The sequence below is a fragment of the Neopelma chrysocephalum genome, unplaced genomic scaffold (genome assembly GCF_003984885.1).
Source record: "Neopelma chrysocephalum unplaced genomic scaffold, ASM398488v2 Primary Assembly neopelma1_66, whole genome shotgun sequence".
Classification (NCBI taxonomy): domain Eukaryota; kingdom Metazoa; phylum Chordata; class Aves; order Passeriformes; family Pipridae; genus Neopelma; species Neopelma chrysocephalum.
In genome coordinates, this window is record NW_020897725.1 from 7,505,479 (window position 1) to 7,528,555 (window position 23,077).

The 23,077-nt window shown below is 39.7% G+C and overlaps 1 long non-coding RNA gene across 1 annotated transcript; it reads right to left on the bottom strand.

The window, feature by feature from the left end:
• Window positions 1-469: 469 nt before the first annotated feature.
• LOC113968200 lies at window positions 470-16,223 on the bottom strand. The gene is made up of 2 exons (XR_003534415.1): window positions 16,136-16,223; window positions 470-545 (listed from the first exon to the last, which is right to left on the bottom strand). It is a non-coding gene; the product is annotated as an uncharacterized LOC113968200 (long non-coding RNA).
• Between the last annotated feature and the right edge of the window lie 6,854 nt (window positions 16,224-23,077).

A 23,077-nucleotide genomic window follows, 5' to 3' on the forward strand; every position in this document is an offset into this window, starting at 1 on the left:
TAAATTTGTTTTGCTTGCAGTAAGAGTACACCAACAACATTCTCTTCCTATGAATGTTCACCTAAACTAGTAAGAATTTATTCCTCAGCTGTGACATATCTGAAATCATAATGAAGTCACCTTGCACAAGACATGTAGACCTGAACAGAAGATTTTTCATTCTTTGTGAAACCTCAAAGTTCTGATACTTGTGGCTACCCAAAACAAAGATTAAAAACTTTAAAATTGTCAATATATGTTGCAGAACAAAAGTTATATTGAAAGTATTAACACTGCAATGTCATGATACTTCCCATTGAATGTGTCCAACCAGAGGTTTTTTCCTCTGGCCAGATTTCACCTCTGTTTGCTTGCTTGCTACAATGATAAGGTCCCATGTTACTCAGCAAAAAGTTGGGCAGGCAGCAGGCAGGACCCCAGCATGTCATGGAATACCTATATTTTTCTGTCCTATCTCTTTGTTTCTTTCTTCCGTCTTCTCTGCATGTTCAACCCAAAGTTTTAAATTCTTCAGAGTACTGTCTGTTTAATAACTGACTTGTATGCTGTTCAGAAAAAAAAAAAAAAACAGAGCAAAGTTAACTATAAACTAAATAATGCTTCCATAGCTGAATAAGTTACATAAATAATTCTGTTGAAAACAGTTTCTATAACCTTTTTTTTCCTGGACCAAAGTAGTGAAGGCTCTAAAGCAACTTATTCTTCCCAAATTCCAGGATAGTATATCAATGTTACATAGCTTGCCTGTTCTTCCAGCTACCCTCACAAGTTTTTCAGTTTTAAGAATCAGGAAGTTTTATTTAATATTTATGTTAATTTCAATTAAATATTTCATATGTATCAAGGTAGCAACAGTCCTGGAGTTAATTCACTGTGATGTGAATCTTCCTTGGTCCTCAACTCGTAAGTTGCAGATGTGACACTGGATTTCTGCAGCTACGTGCCACTTTTCTGGCAACAGCAGCTCTCCATCCTCTAGTGTCACTTATTCTTCTCTGTTGTCTCCGAAAGCTATAATTTACAGGAGAAATGTGAGGTTCATCTTTTTCACATATCTGTCTGAATCATCTACTAATGCCTGTATTTCCTGGCTGATTGTGAAGGGAATTAATGAGGACTCTGTATTGGAAATATTTACAGTGAGACAACATGGAACTGCTCAATACAGTAAGGCTTTCCTACTTTAACAAGACAATGTTAAGTCATAAAAAGTAAAAATGAAATTCTGAATCCATGTTAGATTCAGAACCTGTTGAGTTGCCTTTTACTGCTCGGACCGTAGATATCAGTTATGTTATTTCTGAGTTATATATCCACAAAATCAGAGACAAGTTTTAGATCTCCTTACTGTATGCAGTAATGGTCCTGATGACTCATTGTCATTGAAGATATATCTGTTCAAATTGCTTATGTATGTTTTATTAGATTGGCCATTCTGAAGAGACTAAAGTTGAGTGCTCTGCAAAACAAGTTGATAAAAAAATTCATTTCAGTCTGAAGTAATTTCACCAAAAAACACCAACAAAACACATGGAAGAAATAAAAACTTCTCATTTATAATACCTAAAGCTAATATGTATATGTTAAATATAATATATAGGTCTATGCAATTATAAGTTCATTTTACAGAAATGTGTAAACATAATTAAATAACTTACAGCCTCAAGTTTAACATTGAAGTCACATTGAAGGAACCATTTTGGAGGTACTGAAGTAAAATGAAAAAGTAGAAATTGCGGTTTTCACTTGTTTAGCATTTTGCTTTTATCGAAATCAACATTGCCATGACTTTTTACTTTTTGAAGAGTAAACTATTATGTTGAGAACATTTTGTTCAGTTCTGGCTTTGAAACCTTCATTTTTTTTGTCTGGCAATTTTTTCCTAGAAGCACCAGATCCCTTTTGTCTGGCTTCTCTGTGAAGATAAGCCACTAGACAAACATTAACTAATTATTTTTGGTTAACTCTTGTTCCATCACAAGCATCGGAAAGGCAAAAGACACTTTTTCCTTCAGCACAGTAGACCTGGCAGAACATCGTTATCCTGGACAGGAGTATGAAGTGAACTTGTACCATTACAAAGCGAATCCACAATCAACACATTCTGCTAAGCTGACTAGAGAAATTCTGTGCAGCTGCACTGCTCTGACAGTAATAGTCTGTTTAATCTTTTTAGATAGTTGCCTGCAAACATCGACAGAAAGCGAGAGAGGTCAGTTTGGATCTACAGGAAGAGAGCTCAAACGCAATCTGTGGTTGTTGAAAGGTTGTTCTTTGGTTACTTGAAACAAACATTTAAACCTCTGGATTACAACATTTGCACAGTTTGATAAACACATACATTAGCTTCACCAGAGGTGTATTTTTCTTTCCTCTTATTTAATACTCAATAAAAATTTTGCACACACACACATATGTGTATGTGCACATGCTCAATCTTGTGCATTTTAAAGGCATGTAGGTGTTTGGCTAACAGGTCATGGAGGCTTCTGAGGGAATTGTTTCTTCCTAGCTCTATCTTTCTTTCTTTTTTCTTTTTCTTTCTTTCCCTTCCCTTTTTGATCATGGTTACAGGAGGAGTAGATGGCGACAAATGATTAATAAAAGGACAAAGCTGGAGAATTTTTGTTTATTGTCCAGAACCAGTTCACTTTCTTTATAACCTCAGCAGACTTAATTAAAAATGCTTCCTGTAAAAAAGGTTTCTGCAGAAAAATTAGACAGGAGTTTTAAAATAGGGTTCAGTTGGTCAGAGTGATGGTCTGTGGGATACTTTGTCTCCTGCCCGTGACTGGAGTGGTACCTTAGTGCTAACCAGTGCCAGCCCACAGAGGGCTCAGAGCATTGCCACTGGCTGCTTCCATAACCAACACAATGTGTCTGCAAAGTGCAAAAGCTGGGCAGCTCTGAGATGGACAGATGTGGTTTTGCAAATCATGAAAATGATGTGAAAAACTCTCACAAGGAAGAAAGGCACAACATTGTTTTTTTGACAACACAGTGAAGCCCCAAATAGCCTTACAGAGATCCAATATATAAATCATAAACTACTGTTAAATATTATAGAAGAACTGGCATCTCCTTTATTGGAAAGGTTTAGAGTCAGGTCTGGTAACAGAATTATACTCTCATAATTACAGAGAGTATATATACATAATTATAATGCTCTAACATTGTTCCTAAACCTGGAAAAGGTCTATTTCTATGCCTTTCACATAGCCTTATTTCATTAATAATTACAGATGCTACAATCTTGATCCAAGCAATGGCAGGTAGATTAACAAAAGTACTGCCGCACCTCTAACAACTTTAAGACCATGTGGGAATTGTAACTGGGAGATGATCTGAGGAGACCATTCAGCCTTCTGTATTATAAGAAGCCTTAGAGAGAGCCAGATTTAACAGGCCAAATGGAGAAGAAAAAAAAACAAACCAAACAGTTATCTATGTGCAATGGTTTCCCATTCACAGCATAAAAAAATAAACTTTATTTATTGGCTAAATTAAAAGTCTTTATGCCTCCCTGCTAGGTACCACTTAAAGGATGCAAATCATTCTCCTCATTCAATGTAGACTGGGAAAATGAGGGGAAGTTGTCACTTATTCAGTACAGGTCATTTTTTATCAGCTCCATGTATGGAGTCTAGCTTGAAAGAAAAAAACAGTAGCATGAAGAGTCATAAAGTATTTTGATGCCCTTTAGATTGGAATTGCTTGAGAAAACAATGCTGAAATTTATGAATGAAGAATTTTGGAGACAGTCAGACTATAAAACCTAAAGCATTGGGGAGTCTATTTAGCCACATTTGTTAATATCCTCCTGTGCTCCTTATGGGCTTCTTAAGGAACCTCTTAAGAGATTCTAAAGGAAAAAGAAGAGAAAAAGTTTCAGGACACAGAGATGTATATTGTTATGTGTAGCACAGGAGTATCTACGAAATCAAGACCTATGTCTAATCGAGTCTAATAATCCTGTATGACATACACTGAGAGACAGTCAGTTTGATTTTGTTGAGTTTGAAAGAAATGTACAGTCCTTACAATGTGCAGGTGGTTTCTGGATGATCCTAATGACAGAAGAAGACAGAGGCCCTCCCTGCCTGTGCTTCATGGCCTGCCCAGCTGGAAGTCTAAACCCAAGCATGGCTAAACCTCTAACCTTCCAGGGCAGAGAGGAATTACAGCCAAAACAAACTCCAATATTGTTGGCTTGGTTGGTTAAGGCTGCACAACTCCTGCATCTAGCAAGGACTTGTGGGAAATGTCAACTTCATTTGCCTTCTGTAGATGCAACTATGCAGGCACTATGGCGTGGATTTGAGTCAAATCTCAAGTTTTAACTCTTTTCCTGATCTGTTTGGATACATAAGCAAACACTCCATGTGGATGCAAGCCAAGGTCTAGAGTGCAGTAGAGCAAGAGCCAAGAGGAAGAGCCTGGTGGGACTGAGCATAGAGGGCAACAGTACACCAGGAGACACCTTGTCCTTTGTTCTTCTCAAGACCCATAGTGAACACTCTGATCCTGGGCTGTAGAGTCAGAATGGGTATCTGGGAAGACTGGCCAGGAGTGAATTTCACCTCTGTAGTGGACACACCGTTTTTCTTATACTGCAAAATAAGTGTGGTCTTGTTGATACAAGTCATAAGTGCAGGGACTAGATGGTAATCCCAATGTTTAGTGTGGATTTAAAAAGAGCAGATTGTGCCTGACTGACCTGATTTCCTCCAGGGGTGAAATGTCTTTTTATATTGATGAGGGTAGAGTGATGGATAAAGTATACTTGATTTCACTAAGATCTCTGACTCATCTACACAGTCCTCTCATCTGGAAGCTAAGGATTTATAGTGCACAAGATGTCATGAAAGACTCCTGGACTGTCAATCTCAAAGGCTACTGATCAATGTCCTGATTGGTAGCCATCAACCAGCTGTTCACTAGTAACAAACAGTATCAATAATCTAAATAATAAAACAGAATAAATCCTCAGCAACTTTGAAGATGCTAGGAAATAAGGAGTGGTTGACACTGAAAGGCAGAGCCTCACTCAAGCTGGTCCTTGATAAACCTGAAGATAGGGTTAACAAAAATTGTTATGAACACCAACAAAGTGTGATGTTCTGCAGTCAGCTGGGCCAACCCCAAGTATCAGCATGCTGGCTGCCAGGGAGAAACCTGGCGAAAAGGAAAGTAGACGCCAGACTGAATAGGAGCCAGCAGGAAGCTCTCCCTGCAAATAAGACAAACCACATCCTGAGCAGCACTAGGAGGAGTGCGTCCAGCAGATCAAATTACAATCCCCCTCTGCACACCTGGATTACTGTATCCCAGTGTGGATGCTCCCACTCCCAAGTTAAAAAAGATATGCAGAAACTGGAGCTGATCCAGCAGAGAGCTACCAAAATGGTCCAGGAGATAGACAACATAACATACAAGGAGCTGTTTTATCTGATCAAGAGGAGACCATGGAGTGAATAGTCACACTGTAAAACAATTTGACAAGTAACAAGAGGTAGCAAAGACAACGTGGCTGAACTCTTCTTGGTAGTGACAGACTGTATAACGATGAACAAGGGTCATGTGGCTGGGGAGGTTCAGTTTGGACATAAGGAAAACCTTTACTAGGAGGATAACAATGGAGCAGGTACCCAGAGACGCTGCAAAATCACCATCCTTGGGGATTTTGACAACTTGCCTAGACAAAGCCACGGATGACAGCAGGTGTTGGCAATAGTCCTGTACAAGAGGGAGGCTGGTCCCAATTAGCTCCAATCAGTTTCTCTATGATTCTCTAAAACCTACCCTAATTTCTCATTCATTTCATTCTGCAATAATTACTAATAAAGAAAACCCACTGATTGGTGAGTTTACTTTGCTATTTATAGAAAATATAATTACCATATTTGTTTAGCTTTCTATTGTCTAATGATCATTTAAGCCACTTATTTTGCTATTCTGCATACTTCCAGTTCAACTGATCAGTGTATATGGCTATATTTAGCAAAGACTCTGGCTGTATTAACAGTCTCATCCACTTGACACGGTTATGTTTCACATGAGGCAGTCCATCTTGGTCCTGATGACTCATTGTCATTGAAGATATTTCTGTTCAAATTACTTGTGCCATTTGACATGGTTACTGTGTGAGCCTTTATCTCTTCTCATAAACCATCATGCACAACTCTTGTTTTCATATGTATTACAAGTTATACACAGTGTCCCTCTTTGAAAAGAAATCTCATTAGCAGGGACAAAACAGGCTACACAAACATAAAGGGGGAGAAGAAACAGAAAGGCAAAGAAACAAATCCACACATATGGCAGTCTGCTGTGATTTCCTGATGTTTGCTGATTCCCAACAGAATGCTCCCTCTCCACAAGACCACGTAACCACTGATGATACTGATGGGAAGTAACTGATATACTTCTCCCCTGTGCTGACTTTCCATCAGCATAGGATGAGGTTTTGTGTAGAGTCTGTTACAAGGATAAAACAGTTGGGATTCTCTGGGAGGCAAAGAGTAAAACTCATTATAAAATGGGAGGCACTGACTTGAGTGCTGAAGCACTTATTAATGATCTGATTCAGATCTAAAGAATCTCTCCAACAAAGGAGGCTCTTCTGCCAGTGAAACACAATTTGAGACTCATAGCTTGTATACACAGGGAAAATTACCAGCATAATTATGCCAGTATAATTATACTAGTTTAGCTACGCCAATAAAATTCTCCCTCTATGGACACTGCTGTCCCGATGTAAAAATACTTCATTTCTATGAAGCTCATCTAGACATAATTTAAATCAGGACATTTATCTTGAGATAAGAAGAGAATGGGAAGTTTAACTGGTAGTTTATACTGGGAAAGCTATACCAGTGTAGTTAGCCATTTCCATATAGGAAACAGCTTTCAGTTGTTCACAGGAGTGTGAGATTTTGTCTTGATGAAAGCTTCGGGTTTGAGTGTTTTCACATTGCTTCATCTACTGAAGTCAGAATAAATAATTATAAAAGAGAATCAGCTCAGTAATAGGATCTGATAAGCATATATCTCTGCTCAGCAAATTGCTGTGCTTGCCTCATTAGGATTAACCACCCTGCAGACAAAGAAGCCAAGTCACAGCTTCTAAGGATGCAGTGCCAGATGGAAGTTACTATTCAAAAAATGTCTCAGGAGATGTCTTGGCATCTGTTACTGAAGAATGTTATTGGTAAAACCTTAAGAACCAGCCCTAAAAAGGGGCAAACAGATGCTGGCGAAGCTTTTGTGAGGGTCTCACAAAAAAATTCTAGAAGTTCATGTTTTTTAGCTGAGCTGTTACATCTCAAAAGTATGAATTTTACAGACCCATAGCCTGATGAAAATCTCTTTACCTAGATCTTCATGAGAAAAGCCTTCAAAGTGTTGCCATTAAAGCTTTGTTGGCTCAACTCTTCCCTGTGGTTAGTCACAGAGACTCACAGCTCTTTAAGATCAATCATGTTAGGAATTTTATTAGTAACTGGGAATCACTCCTGCAATGCATAAAAGAAATAAGCAGGAATTTCCTCTGCTGCTTTTACAGAAACCATACCAATACAAGACTGAAGGTCTCAGAACATCCACAATCTCCTGATTTCTGCACCACCCTAAGTGGAACAATTTCAGACAGCAACTTGTGAGAAATTTCAACTCCATTTGCCTGCTGTGGGTGCACCTGTGCAGGCACCACAGTGTAGATTGGAGTCTAATCTCAAGTTCTGTCTCCTCAGGTTAGCACACATTCAGGTATGCACTTTAGCCAACGTCTAGAGTGCAGTAGAGCAGGAGCCAAGAGGAAGAGCCTGGCGGGACTGAGCAGAGTGGGCAGCAGTGCATCAGGAGACACCTGCTCAGATCTTCTCAAGTGCCCCAGTGAGGACTCTGAGCCTAGGCTGCAGCAGCAAAAGGAGCAGCCCATGGGATTGAGCATGCTTAAACTCACTCTTAGATTAAAACTTTGTGTAAGACACAGCCTGTGAGAAATGAAAGAATGAAAACCAAGGCATTCAATGTGCTACCAAAAACTATCTCCAAATTTTGTGAAGTGGTATGCTTGGTCTCCAGGCAAGAGGTTTGATGGACCTTGCTCAAAGGCCTGGCTGACTAAGAAGGAAACACTCTGATTTATTGGTCTGAATTTAAAAAATATCACCCTTTCTTCAGCATTAGCAATGTCTGGCCTGACCCACAGAAGTGACCATCTGCTTCTCAGAAGATGCCCATGGATGTCAACTGTCAGGACATGCTAAATTCCCCACCAGATGAGGCATCCCTACTGCCTTACATAATTCATGATCCAAAACTCATGTGTTCAGGATTGCTCAGCCACTAGATGTCCCTGCGTACTGCTGGGCAAAGCAGAGAAGGTGAGCTTCAGGCCAAATCCAAAGAAAAAGCTGGAGAGCAAGCAGCATGGAAACCTCCTTATTTGTGTGCCAGCTCTCTGCCTAGGTAGCAATGGAATGATTTTCACTTGCTGACAGACTGCGTAGTTGTGAGCATACCCCAAGGAACGTGCTCCTTGCATGTCCTGACTTGAATTATTGAGCTGCAACTTGGGAATATCCACAGAAAAAGTGGGAAGAAAAATCCTTTCCTCTTAAATCTCTAGGGAGGCAGATCTGCACTCCAATGACTCCAAAAGTAGCTTTTCTAAACTAACCAGCTTCATCATCCTAGCAGGCTGACCCAGAGTGGAAGGAAATTCTGTAGCAAAATCTCTTATCTACTCTTCCCTTTGGATAGGACATAAAAGGACAGCAAGTGTTCCCTCAGACTCTTTCCCTGTGTTAGTTCTGCCATGTGAACTCACATGCACTGTTATTTTCTAACAATGTTCTAGTGTACAGGACGTGTATTTATCTCATCAGCACTTTGGGGCATATAAGGTCAAGAGCCATCAAAATAGGTTGTGCAAATCTGATGGGGTCTGCAAAAAATGCCAGGCTCAGACCCAACTGCAGAGGTAGAAATCAATAGATGAGGAATGTGTTTGAGTGACTTCAGGAATCTTTTATCTTTTGCCTAACAAACAACCTCTTTGGCTTGTGTGTACAGGACCTGTACCATCACATGGGTGCTGGGGACCTTGCACACAAACACACAAACTGAGAGAGGAAAAAAATAGACCTCTTTCTCTTTCTTTCCTCTGAAACACAAACATTGTACTACAGATCCAACTCCACAAGTTGCTGACATGAGAGCTGGGCTGTCAAGCTGCGCTAGTGTGGAGACTGAATAGCTACAGCACCCAGACACAAGCATAGATGTCAGCTTGGAAATGCCCTTTCAAATAACTTAATTTTTAGAAGACAAGACCAAGGTAGATATGCCAAACTGAGCAACCATGGAAGGAAAGCTACATAAATCACACTTTTGACAAGCTTACCCATGAGATCTCTACCTCATTCCCATTTTACTTTCCTAACCCCAGCTTGCCTATAAGCAAGCGGGGCAACTCCCAGTGGGTCTGATCTACAAACAACAATTCACTGCATCTGCAAACAGTTCTCTGGTGATGTTGGACCACCACTATATTTCATAGAAAGCTTTACATCTTTATATAAAGAGCTGGTATATAAAGAGCTGATAACTTAAAGGAGACTTCCAATCCTATATCATATTACTCATCACTGACTCAGCTTGATAATGTAAAGTCAATGAGAGAAGTTGCCAGCATTCCTTTGTGTTATAATCATTAAAGAGCAACCGCCAGCATTCCCACACTTTCAACTTCTGCAAAATTATTGCTCTTTGCCCTTTACCGCATCTATGTTTGCATAACCAAGTGGTGTACAGCTTGTCAACACTTCTTTATGCTTCACCTTCCTCCCCGCAGGGTTTTGTTTATGTGTCATCAGAGCAAATCCACTTCTGAGGATTAGAACCTCCTTTTCCATAGTATACAAAAGGGATCGATAATTGCCATATTAATTCTCAAGCATGAGCTCTGAAGTAATGAAAAAGACCTATACAATCAAATCCAATTTTAGGAGAAACAATTCGGCTAATTGCCTCACACCCTGCACTGCGGGGGTTCCTTTCTGGTTTTGTTCAGTGTCAAGTAAAACCACCCAGTATGTGGGCAGGCAGGAAGACACCAGTGCTTAACCTCTGGCCAGGGTCACTGCAAGTCCAACACCAGTTCCCTCACCTCTAGTAGCACATGTTGCAGTGCCCATGGCTCACGTCACACGGTATAGAAACGTGCCGCCACTGCTTGGCAGAGAATTTGTGCCATGTCTGTCTTTGGTAGAATTTGGGTGCCTAGGGCCATTTTCAGTCACCTCCTTTGCACCCAAGTCCTTGTATTTTCCTTTCCCATTGGTGTCTGTCAACAACTCCCTGCTCTGTGCCTTGCTTATATCCTCTGAATCACTTCACTTCTCAACGAGTAGGTGCAGAGATTACAATGAATTTAGGACATCTATGAAAACAGCCTCTAGATCCAAAATGATGGCCTCTTCCGGTGTTCAGGACTGTGTGATATTGGAAGGGTTAAAAATCTATTCTGCCTCTTGTGCTCAGAGTTGTGTTCAACCTTTTCTCCTACAAGGAACAGCCAGGCTTGCTTTACTAAGCATCTAAATTGTTGCAGCTCAGAGGCAGACAATGAGGCTCTGACATGTTACCTCAGAGAGGCTGGATTTATTAGATGTGCTCAGACTACGCCTAATACTAACAGCATCAAAACAACATTTACTCTTCTGACTCCTGCATACATCAGAACATTGGAGACCAGACTCTGGTGCCTGTCCAGACATATACCTTTGCCTACTGCTTCCCAGAACCTAACCAGATGTCCACTCAGTGTCTTTCAGAAGTGAATCACTCCTACAAATGTTCCGCAAACTCCCTGCATTGGCCATGAAGAGCAATGTGTCCCTTTGTTGAGCACCTAAATTGTCCACTGTCCATTTGGGGAATGCTAGTTCCCAGATTAGGTGTCACAAGTCACCCTGATGGATCAGGTAACTGCTACCATTATTATACTTATATTTGAAATCCATGGTAAAGAGGTTTGAACACGGATTTTCTCCCTTATTCAAATTGTAGCAGCTTGTTCAAGCACTGAAAGTTCTGCATTCAATTCTGCATTCAAGCAAATACATGAAAGTTGGGATGGTTTCCTTGAACCTTAGACTCTGAAATACCTTTCGGGGAAACCTTTCCTCGACAGCTAAACTAAGCTGCTGTTCAGCAGTACTACCCACTTCAACAGCGGGCAGACATTTTCTGGTCTTGATTTCTAAATGCTATTCCACCTCCTCTCTAAATTTCCTTTTTTGATGTTACATAGGTTATTTGCATAAAATTGAGGAACTAAGCCAAATACTTCTCTTACCACTTCAAAGCTACTGACCTCCAAGAAGCTGGACTGGTGTAAATGAGGGAAGAATCTGACGCAACAGGGTAGTTCAGTGTAATTATATATCCACTGTCCAATACCACCAGAAACCTGCTGTTGTGTCTGGCCAAGCCCAAGGTAAGCTTGGACTCAGCACCATGCTAACACTGTCAGACATCTGGATCACAGTTGATTCACGCCCTGCTGGCTAGAAACATAGCCAGGACTTGCTTTCATCTGTCTACAACAGACTTCAAGAGATATTTCCTAAAAATGGAGTTTAGACAAGATTTTAATCGAAAAAAAATCACACTACATTTCTTACATTGCATCCAAGCTGTAGGGAATCCTACTTACTCTTTGATCTATGATATTACCAAAGGTTGTAATCAAGCTGGAAGGTAAAGTAAATGGAGAAAACGTGTGATTTACAGAACAAAACTGTCCCTTTTAGGTGGTGTACATCAGGAGAACCCCTCTGTGCCATAATCAGGAGAATAGCAAGTGGCTGGTACAGTTGTGTTTCTCCACATTCTGTAAAACAAGTCATCCTGGTTGATGTCTCAACGTCATCACATGCAACATCCTGAGTTTTTTAAACAGGAGAGGTTACTTGGACTATCTCTCACTCTAGTAAATGCCCAGATCAGTCTACTGTAGGTAAGCTGAGTCATGTGGGCTGAGTCTGAAATGCTGAGTACTTCAGGTGTATTTCCTCAAAGAAAGTAAATTGAACACTAAATTTCTTTAGCCATGCAACAATGACAGGATTTCACATGACTGTACCATTTGGGTTTACAGCATTCCTTGGACTGCATTACTCTGTACCCCCAACAATCAGATGTTAATTCTGATCTGCAAGCATAGTCAGATTGATCTTAATTAATCTGATTCATACTATATTAATGCTCAATTCATCAATGTGTTTCAATATGCATAATCATACTAATAATAGATCTGGACTTAGATTTTAAATAGATCTGACTTTATGATACAGACTGCATGGCAGAAGACCGAATGTGAATACTGGACCCAATGAGACAGCCTTGAGAAAAATTAAAAAAACAGATTTTGAAATCACATGTTCAGGAATAGCAGGATTGAGGATAAGGATATTACTGATTCACATTCTGATACAGCATCTGCATATATTTTAAATTAAATTGAGATAAGACAACTTCTGTGAATGAGAAAATGGATCAAGCCGACAAGGTTTGGTTCTACGTAATTTTTTTAAAGTTACAATACATATTGTTGACTCCAAAATCTTCTTGTGGACTGAGAGCCTGGAAATCCCGTATCATGTTCAATATGGTTCCACTGCCCACTTGCATCTGAGATTGCTTGGATTGATCTCTGAAGCTTTGTGTCAGAGACATTTTTGGCCAATAGTTATTCACCACAGCTCCAGATCAGATAAGAGTCTAGCTCTTGACATCACTGTATGTGTGTGCTTGAATGTGTTTGAAATTTCATAAATAAACTTCAGCTAGGACAAACATATATTCTTTGACAGTTAATAGATGTTAAATTGCTGCAGCCTGCTGTTTTGATGTTAGTTTGATGGTTGTTTCCAACAAATAGACTAACCTATTAATTAACTGCAAATAAATTATTTTACTTTTCCATAGCTTCTTTGTATTCTATCAGGCTCTCTATATCCTGTTATTTCAGGATGTGGTCTTGATGTACCATAGCATAATATAATTCATAGTGACACTATCAGATGTACTACAGCAAAATATGAATCTGGGGAAAGGAGAGTTCACACTATGATGACATGTAATTATTTCAGATAGCAAACTGCTGCAGGCAAAGTCTGATATACTTCCATCAACCATAAGCTGGCATACCCTACCCTTCTTGAGGGAAGACATGCAGTCTAGTGGCTGGAGAAGTGGACTAACTTTGGTTTTCAGCTCTCTACTTACAGTGACCTCATGCAACATTTTTGCATTCACTCTGATAACTGTGAACAACTGACAGAGAATTATTAAGCTATCCTTTCAGGGAGCATTAGTAGTCTTGACTCATTAATATCAATATTGCCCATAAGGTTTTGGAATATCACAATCTATTTAAGGAACACGTGAACATAACCACAATAGGAATGTGAGGGAACAGAAGGAGTAGCATTGCTCCACAAAGAAGGATGAGCTAGAAGCTGATCTTGGCACAGGTTGTGCTCTCATCCGCACCTCTTGCTGCTCATAATGACAAACTGTACTGAAGTCTCAGAGTTAGGTATGTTCTTTGTCAAGCTGAATTTCTACCTGTTGTCAGCTGATGGCTATTTGTTCTCCGGACAAAAACTGCTTTTGCTTGAAATGTCTCTTTTTGAGATCTCTGTTGTTCCCACCACTGGCTTGCTTTGTGTTTTGTTGTGTTTTGAGTGGTTTTGTTTGTTTGTTTTAATTGAGACCAATGGTATCAGTTCTTTCTTATTGCTACTCAAAATACCTTATCTGCTATATGGCATTTGCTCATTTTACATCCACATCACAAGTTACACCTACTTAGCCTGTGATTGACTGCTACACATTATTCAGTTATCTGTCCTTTTCAGTAGATGCAAACACAGTTTATAATGGAAATTGTTGTGATTATTCACTAAGTACATGACCTTGCACCTCATATAGTTACACACATCCATTTCTATTAGCTCACGCATCAAAACTCTTCATTGCCTTCCACGTTCTGATCCTCTGCTGTATTGATGATGCCTCTCAGCTTTGTGTCAACAGCTAATTTAATTTACATGTTCTTCCTGTTTATGTAAAAGTCACTAATGAAAAATTTGGCAACGTGTGTCAAGAGCAATCCTTGATGTTTTGTATTAGTACCCTCTTCTCACAGGGTCAGTTGATAAATTCACAGAGGAATTGAGGTTAGAGGACACTTCTAGAGGTCCATTAGTCCCTTGTTCAAAGCAGCACTGATATTAAAGTTGAATCAATTTGCTCAGCCCACTAAATCCCTTTTCAAGATATCCATAGTTGTTTCATCTTTGTCTAATTTCTTGTGGATCCTGAAACTTTTGAAGTTCCTTTTTTTTTTTTTACTCTCTTTTTCTATATTAAAACCAATCCTCATTTGGCAGTATATTTAGATGTTTACTGAAATACAACAATCATAGCTCTGTGCTGCTTCATTTCTCTGGAGATGAAGTATTTTTATTTACTTCCATTTATGCTACTAATTCTGACTACCTAAAGTATGGCTGCTCTGGCCTACCAGGGATATGGAAGTTTCTTTCATATTCCCATTTTCTTTATGAGAATTCTCTATGAGAATTCATTATATGGAAAGGATGAACCTTTCAGATCTCAGACTCCTCTAATTTATTCCCTCAATCAAATCATACGACATAGAATTTTAATTTGTATTTCTATCTTAATTATTATTCCTTCTCCTTTCTATAAATGCTACAGTCATACAATCTGTTCTTAAATGAAATTGCCTGTTGTCACATAGGAGACCAGGTTTCCCATTCTTGAGATTCTTTGTAAGTCAGCTGGAACTTACTAGGAACTTAACACCCACATACAACAGTCTTATCCAAATACATCATTTCTCAAACTTCCCTGAAACTTGATGTTTTGGCAGAATATCAGGTACCTATTTCAACAATACAGGATCATTTGGGTGAATATATCCACACTGGGGAAAAAAAAAAAAGGAAAAGGAAAAAAAAGAGTCTTTATGATCATTATCCACCAATAGAGTCAATGGGTAATGAGGCTTCTAGTTTGGACTGTACTTCCTGAAACATTTGCCAGTGCATCAGGCCAGTTCTTCCACTAGTGTGAACCACCACAATTTATGCCTATCAGCAACCAAACAAAGGTGCCACTAAATGTGGACAAAACTATAATTGCTGTGCATGGTTAGTAAGGGTTCAGACAGCTTAAAAGAACAGCAGTGAGACCAGAAGGCTTTTATCTTTATGTCACTGATGCAACTAAATGTAGAATAGATCGGTAATGATCAAAGTCTTCTGAACGTGCCTCATAACAAACTGGGGGTGCAAGCTGCACTGTTTTGCTCAAAGATACGAAGGTAAAGCTACAGTGGCAGAACCTGGTCAGATTTAATTCTACTTAGTGACATCAGGAGAAGGGTTTTATAAGATAAAGATCATAAACTACGTGCAAAGTAGTAATAATAGTATATATTAAATGGAATGAGAACATGGCTTTCTCCTCTTAGATGTGTATCCCAAATTTTTAAGAAATGTGGGTTTGAACTTGACATCAAATGCAGATTTTACAGATCATTCATGAAAATCACATTTGCTAATATAATCCCTATTGATGCTAACGTTCTGCTTTTTGGGGTCTGATGCAAGCCTTTTGGATTTCCATTTTTCTGACAGCTCCACAATGAATCACAATCCCTTGGAGCCACTAGAGCCAGCAGTGGTGGTTGATGCCCAAATCCCACTGCAGTATAAATTTAGAAGGAGCTGAGAACTGAGAGAAACAGGAATTTTGACTCTGCCATAGGGCTGGGGCAGAGCAGAAATATCTCCCAGCACAGCGGTAGGAGGTAAGCTCGTTCCTACTTGCTAAATCATGCTTTCTTAATGCCAAAACAAGGGAGGCAGGCAAAGTACTATAGCAATAGAAACTAATGGAAAAAACTACTGCAAAAGTGATAAAAGTTACCGGAAACTGGTTGCAATCACAGACATGGAAGCAGTGGACTGTTGGTTCAGACACTATTTTTGATTAAATATTAAGCACCCTGGAAATAGAATTAACTTACTGCTTTCTGCAGGTACAGCTAGTACACAGCTAGAGACACCCATGCACAAGCAGACACAAAATGGGATCCGTGAATCCATCTAGCCACCAGGCAGAAGTGAAAGATCATTTGAACACTGGGACTTGGGGTAAGCAAACAGGTACAACGTCAAACTCTGTCAAACATTTCTTCAATGGATGTTTTGTTCTAAATCAAACTGCCAACTAATAAGGTAAACACAATATAGTTCAGTTAGGAAGTAGGTTAAAGCAGCTGTTCGTTTACTTTCTCTGTGTCAGGAGCAGGAACTCAGTGAGTTCCTTGAACTCGGCATTCTCTTTCAGCTTTATATACAAGCCTTCACAATCTCCTGCTACATTTATTTTTTTTCCCTTCATACTGCAGGCAATAACTATGAAACTCTTTAATTTAACAGTATGTTCTTTGTCCTGCAATTGTTCCTGTTTTGCAACCCCATAGATTATATGTACAGGCCTGTAGGAATAGTCAAACAGTTAATAAGGGTAGGGTTTGGCACACTGCACTATGTAGAAATTCTACAATCAAGTCCTGACAGGAAAGCTCTGTATCTCCTGTGGTTCCCAGTCCTGACTAAAGTATGCAAAATATCACTACTGGGACTGATACTTATTTCCCAGAAAGCTGTAATACCAGTTTTTTCTTATCAATGCATCATTGAAAGGTATTTTGTTTATAGTTTACACCATTTATTTTCCCAGGCATATTAGGTTTTCAAAAGTGATCCATGGTTCATTGTGTCTGTCAAAGGTTCAGAGGTGCTATTTCAAATTTCATTACACCCTAATACAGCATGTATATGAAAGAACAAAAGAAAGACTTGTACCAAATGACTGTATTAATCCCTGAGGTTTAATATCCATCTGCATGATTCCTTGGATCTTATGGTTCTGTCACAAGCCCCTTTACTTGAGGGAAGTGTACATCCTCCAAGCAGGCAGAAATGCATGGTGCAACAAGCACCACAGACTACCACGGGGGTACCACAGTCAGGATGAGCAGAGCAAGGGTTTGCTCTGCAGAGCAACTGCACAAACTCAAATGCTGATCCTGCTAATGAGAGGAGAACAAGAGTGAAATCTACCATGCTCTTAGAGAGGTATGCCAAGAGCAGCAGGAATACAGGGAGGGGAACACAGTAAACAAAAACCACTTTATTTGTCTCTAATAAAGTAAACAGTCATCAATGTAAACACATACGGAGCCAGATTTGGAAGGTAAGGAAGTAATATCTTTGCCTAATTCTTTTTAGGGAAGAAAGATATTTAAAACCCTTTATGTGGGCTTGGGCCTTGAACTTGGAAACTTGCTGAAGCAGAATCTGAAGACAAAATTTAAATGTGAATTTTCTTCTCTTTAAAAATTGCCTTTTAAAGGTAGAAACTCAAAAGACTTGAAATTCTTACTCTTACCTCAGAGGACTTCAAAAAAAATAGTTACTTACTTAAACCACTGGAATGTACAGGAGCAAGTTTTCTCATGAGGTTCACAGTCAGCTCCAAACCAGAAAGTAAGAAAATGCAGTCAAATATTTTAGATGTCTACAAGGCAGAGATTTAAGTTTTAAAGAAATGTGAGAAATTTATTGTTTGGCTATGCTGTTGCTCTTATTTCAGATGGGAACCCAGTTCCAAATTCAGTGAGGTCAGATCCCATGGTCCCATCTGTCAAGGTCCATCCGATCTGTTAATCAGAGTGAAAGTGGCCTTTCAAAGGGGAAAAGTACTTTCCTGTGATACAGTGGCCTCTAATCCTGATCAAGCTTAGAGAAACACTCTCACTGTTTTACTCCACTAGCATTCAGCTAGCTTTGAAGCTCATTACTTTCCCTGGACAGTTGTCCATGTATATAGGACCATCCACCCTGAAAATGATATGCATCAAGAAACACAGAATAATTCATTCTTCATTCTGCTTTCAAAAAGCTCTCTGAACTAAACACTCTAAGGAGAAGCAGTGAGAAAAGAGGAGCAGCCTAGGGAAAACAGAAAAAAAAAGCCTAACACAAAGGTTGAAATAGGTGGGAGCAAGAGAGAGACACCTCGCCATATGGCTACAGAACCATCATAAATGATGGTGAAATGCTGGTCTGCAGTCCAGCCAAGTAGAAGGATCAAAGCTCTCATCTTTATAGGAACCATTGGAGAGGCAAGCTCTCCCACTTTCCTTTTGCTTTAGAGAACAGTCCTGCTCACCATAAAAATCTTCTTCAGGAGCTTACCGATTCACCACAGCCTTGGCAGTTTTGCCACTGGAGGGATGAAAAGGACAATTCAGGGTGTTCTGTGTGCTGTATTCAGCAGGTCCTCTGTCCTCAGAAATGCAAGAGGGTGGACAGCAGTAACCAACTCAGTTCTCTCCCTATGATTTGAGTGTTTGTGTCAGGTATAGGACTTGCACATATGCCATGTAGCTCCCAAACCTTTGCCACCTGTGGGGAAAGTCTCCACCCCTGTGCTAGGCCCTTTCCCCTTTGAGCTTGGCAAAGGACATGTATTTCTCTTATAACGAGTTTCTGAGAACACAGAAAAGCAGCCATCTATGTGCAATGTCGTATCTCCCAACTTTCCTAGCCCTGCTGGCTAATTAAACCTGCTTCACTCCTATGCCCCAAGTAGTCTAGGGTCATTAAGCCAGAGCTAGCTGCTGCTCTTGTCAAAAATGCATTCCTTCACACCAGGGGACATAGACAGTAGCAGAAAGTTACACCTCCTGGCTAATACAGTGTTTTAATCAGTATGGACTATTGTTCTGGCTCAGTGGTGTTTAAAGAGTTAGTTTTCCTCTCACTAAACCTTGTTTTCATCGGCATAAATCTGTTACACAAATAAGCATATTTGCCCAAAACACCACAAGAGACAAATAGATATTTTTATTTTCTGTTCTTTTAAACTCGCATCCATCACTAGATCTGAGCAATCCCTGAAGAACTGGTACTTTCCCCACTCTGCACAAGGATTGTGTAATACTCAGAATCGGGAATAGCACAAAATCATCCATGATGCCTTTAAAAGCAGTGTCTCTAGGGTATTTATATACATTTACTTCGGTCACTCAAAGGTCCCAGTCATAGGAAGTATGCAGGCACTACCCTTAGTGATTTCCGTCAAATCAAAAGGAACTCACCAAATTACAGATATAAACAATAAACCTTATCTGTTTATATCATTTGGCTGTTTTCCAAGTGCTTAGACTTAATATTCCCAACAGTTACGAACATTGTAATCTGTGAAGTGCCATGGACATTTATGGTGCTATATAAATGCATATTATTAATTAATAACTACCATACTTAATGCCAGCATTTTAAACATTTACATGAGCGGCCTCATGAACAACTGCACATGTCGCTTTCCCCAAGCTCCTAGTACAATCAGCAGCACCAGTAAACCACAGCCAAAGACCTCTTTGGACATGACACAGTTTGGGGGGCAGCTTTCCCTCTCCCCACATCTCTCCCTAACCTGTACTCCTTCAACTATCAATCTTTGAGTCATTGCTGCTCCTGTTGCTCACAAGAGCCTGTCTACCAGGCGTGCTTAGCCCCGAGATGTGACTCAGTGCCAGCACCCACAGTTTCACCCTGAAGCAAGCTATGATCAATGGTGTATGCAGTGATCAGAACCCCATTTAAGCAAACTATTGTTTATTTAGTACTAAGAACAAAGCATTCAGAGACAAAAGGATTTCAGAACAAGTACACTTAAAAATCTTTCTGTCCCCCAAGGCTACTGTGCAAAGTAGGCCTCTCATCTCTAGGAACTTGATCTTCCTCCAGCCAATATTCCTCACAGCAGTCAGTCTCCTAAGAGAGTGTTTACTTTGAGCCATATCCTTAGTCTCTTATCCTTAGCATTCAGCATAAAGCATTTCCAACTGACTACCAACAAATCATCCACCAAATTGTCACCCAACACCAAGTTCTAGATAATGGATCCTACACTAAGCAGAGCAAGGGGGAAGACCATGCTGAGACATCTTCCTTGCAAACTGAGGTTCAAAATTATCTCAGCCAAGTGATTCCCTTTGCCTAGAGGCACAGGACACAGGTTTCTTCTGGGCACTGACTATCTATTTTTCCAGGCTATTCATCCTGTTCACACCACAGCTTTCCTTATAACACAAAGAAAATACAGCTACTCACTGAACCGAGCTTCTTCACAAATAGCTCTTTCAAACTCTGCAGCAGTCCACCGGGGAGGCCTTCATGGTAAGGCAGGTGGTCTCGCAAAGCCTCAGAGGAAACTTTTAACTATCAAGGAATTTGGCCACAGGATCAATAACACGTGGAAGAGGGAAACTTGGAGAGATCAGGGGCATGTAATGAAGAAGGAAAAGAGATTGGTGACAGGAGCAGAGAGCTCCCACCTAGGGCTAGGCTGCAACATTTTGGCATAGCTTTTGCTTGCTAACTGTACCAACCCTGCAGTACCTCTGTGCAGCACAAGCAGGCTGTGAAGCTTCTTTCCTTCTGTTCCCACCAAACTTTGTGGCCTTTTTGATAACCTTGGTTTCTCTCCAACATCTCCTTGACACTACTACTCTTGGATGTTTTGTTTCCCCATCACACCTGAGACCCCGAATTCTCCGCATCATTCATGCCCTTTGTATCAGGCCCTCAACAGGCACTACCTGCTTAAGCAGAGAAGAAATGAGGAGGAAAGTAAGAGACGTATAGAAAATCACAACGAACTAACAGGATTTTTATTGTGCAAATAAGGGGAGTGTACAGTCAACAGAGTGCATAAAGTTGTGATACTATGGCAAATAGAGGAGAACAGATATATTTTTTCCTAATTTCAGTGTAACCTGGATTTATTGTGGAACAAAATGTCTCCCTAGCATTGTCAGCTAAAGGTAATAACATTTGTAGAGTCATGAAGTGTCATGCAGATTGCATGACGGAGTTGCATAAGATAACTTTCATGGAGTCAGCTTTTCCTGAGATGTAATACATATATGTCAGATTAATTTTAGCTAGATGAAAGGTAGATTTTTAAGAGCTCCTGCCTCCTGTGATGGTAAATGTTAACACTTAGTATACAGATCATTAATAAGATATAATTATGTATAATAATGGGGTTGTATAAATACTGCAAATAAAATGCTGGGGAAACCCAGGGCAATGGCAAGCAAGAGTTCCAGGGAGATAAGGCTGGTGTAGACAAGGACATGGTGGTAAGTGTATTGCTGTGCAGAGAGAAGACCTTGGGGCAGAATGGCATCGAATTTTAGGTAAGCATGAAATTTGTCTACTTTTAAGAGATTCCCTGCAGATATTACTGTTTTTCTTTTTTTTCATCTAAATACATAGTTTGTTCCATATAACAGGATTTGTGGGAAAATAGTAGAAAGAGTAGACAAGATTTTGACAGTAAATCTTGAGAAGAAGAACAAAGAAAAAGTAAAACCCACTTCTTCCAGTAGGAAACAAATAAAAATAGGAAGTTGAATAGTCAGAAAATGTACTAAGTTTCAGTCATACCTTACAACATGGGTTTGATTGTGAGCTGCAGTGTAACCACAGGACAGAATTGCTTCAGGACTGGTTTTGCCAGGATCTCTTAGGATATATTGAGATTCCAGCACATTTCTCAGATGCCTGAACATATTTATCATGGCCACTGTATGCTAATCACTTACACATTTACTACAGGCCCTCAGTCCAAACTATAGATATGGCAATTCCAGCTACACTTCTCCTGAAAGTAGACAAGGTCCTTTTAAAATAATGTTGACATTCATGGTACTTAACTCTGTAGTCAGCAAAATGTTCTAGAGACTAGTCAGCAAATATTCTGGAGACAGTATTCAGAGAATAAAACATTCCCTTTGGGTTAGTAATCAAAACTCAGCCTATGCTTTGGAAAGAAGCAAAGAAAACAAAGGAAACAAAGGAAGCAATCAAGAAAGAAGACAAGAAAGAAAAGAAAAAAAGAAAGAAAAAAAGAATAAAAAGAAAAAAAAAGGAAAAAATCCTTCAGATGGAGAAAAGGAAATATTCTAATTCTTTTCTATCTCTAGGATTAATAATTTCAAAATCAATCTCAAATATGTAGAAGTTTTGAAAGCATATTACAATTTCTGTCAGCCAGCAGCCTCCAGTTTTGACTGGATCTGAAAAAGGTGAGAAATTCTCTTTTGGAGATTTCCAAAATGCTCAGCTTTTACAGTCATTATGGCAGTAACCAAGGGTTGCATCCTTTTTAATCTGCAGTGCACTTTAATCTCTTGCACACTTTACCCATATACCTCAGAGATATTTTACCTGAAAAATAAGTCCTGGGGGATTTGCACTCAGAGATATCTGGCACAAAATTAAATGTGGAGCAGCACCAGGAGGAGAGACTGAGAGCAACAGGCACAAATTGAATGGGAAAAGGAGGTCAGAGGTAGGACAACTACCCAGCATGGGGGCAGAAAGAGAGAGATTTTTGTGTACAGATCCAGTTCTAGGTAAACTTGTTTTTTTACTTACACACCTATGTATGCTGCTGCTGACCTGAAGAGGGTCTTTTGGTTTGAATGTTTTTATTTAGCTATTGCAGCCAGGACAAATTTCTACTGTGACCAATGCTGTAGTAAGTATTCTCAGACTGATGATTTGAGGAGAGTAGGTGCATCTATAGATAGGTGTAAAGCTCTACACAGCCTTTAGGCACTGTGACAGTCATGTTGGTAGTGGGCTGGTTGGCTATAACACTATAACCTACCTCTCCATTTCTCCCAAGCATGTTATTCCTACTATGTAGTACTCATGTTTTTGTTAGCTTACTCAAGTCCAGAATTTCTCCCTCGCCCAGAGCCTTTGTGTGTGAACTTTCACTCCTCTGCCCCAAATCCAAATGTCATCTTAATAAATGTTTACACTCCGTATACAGAGAAAAATTATGTTTTGGTTTCTGGGAAAATGTTTCAGTATAC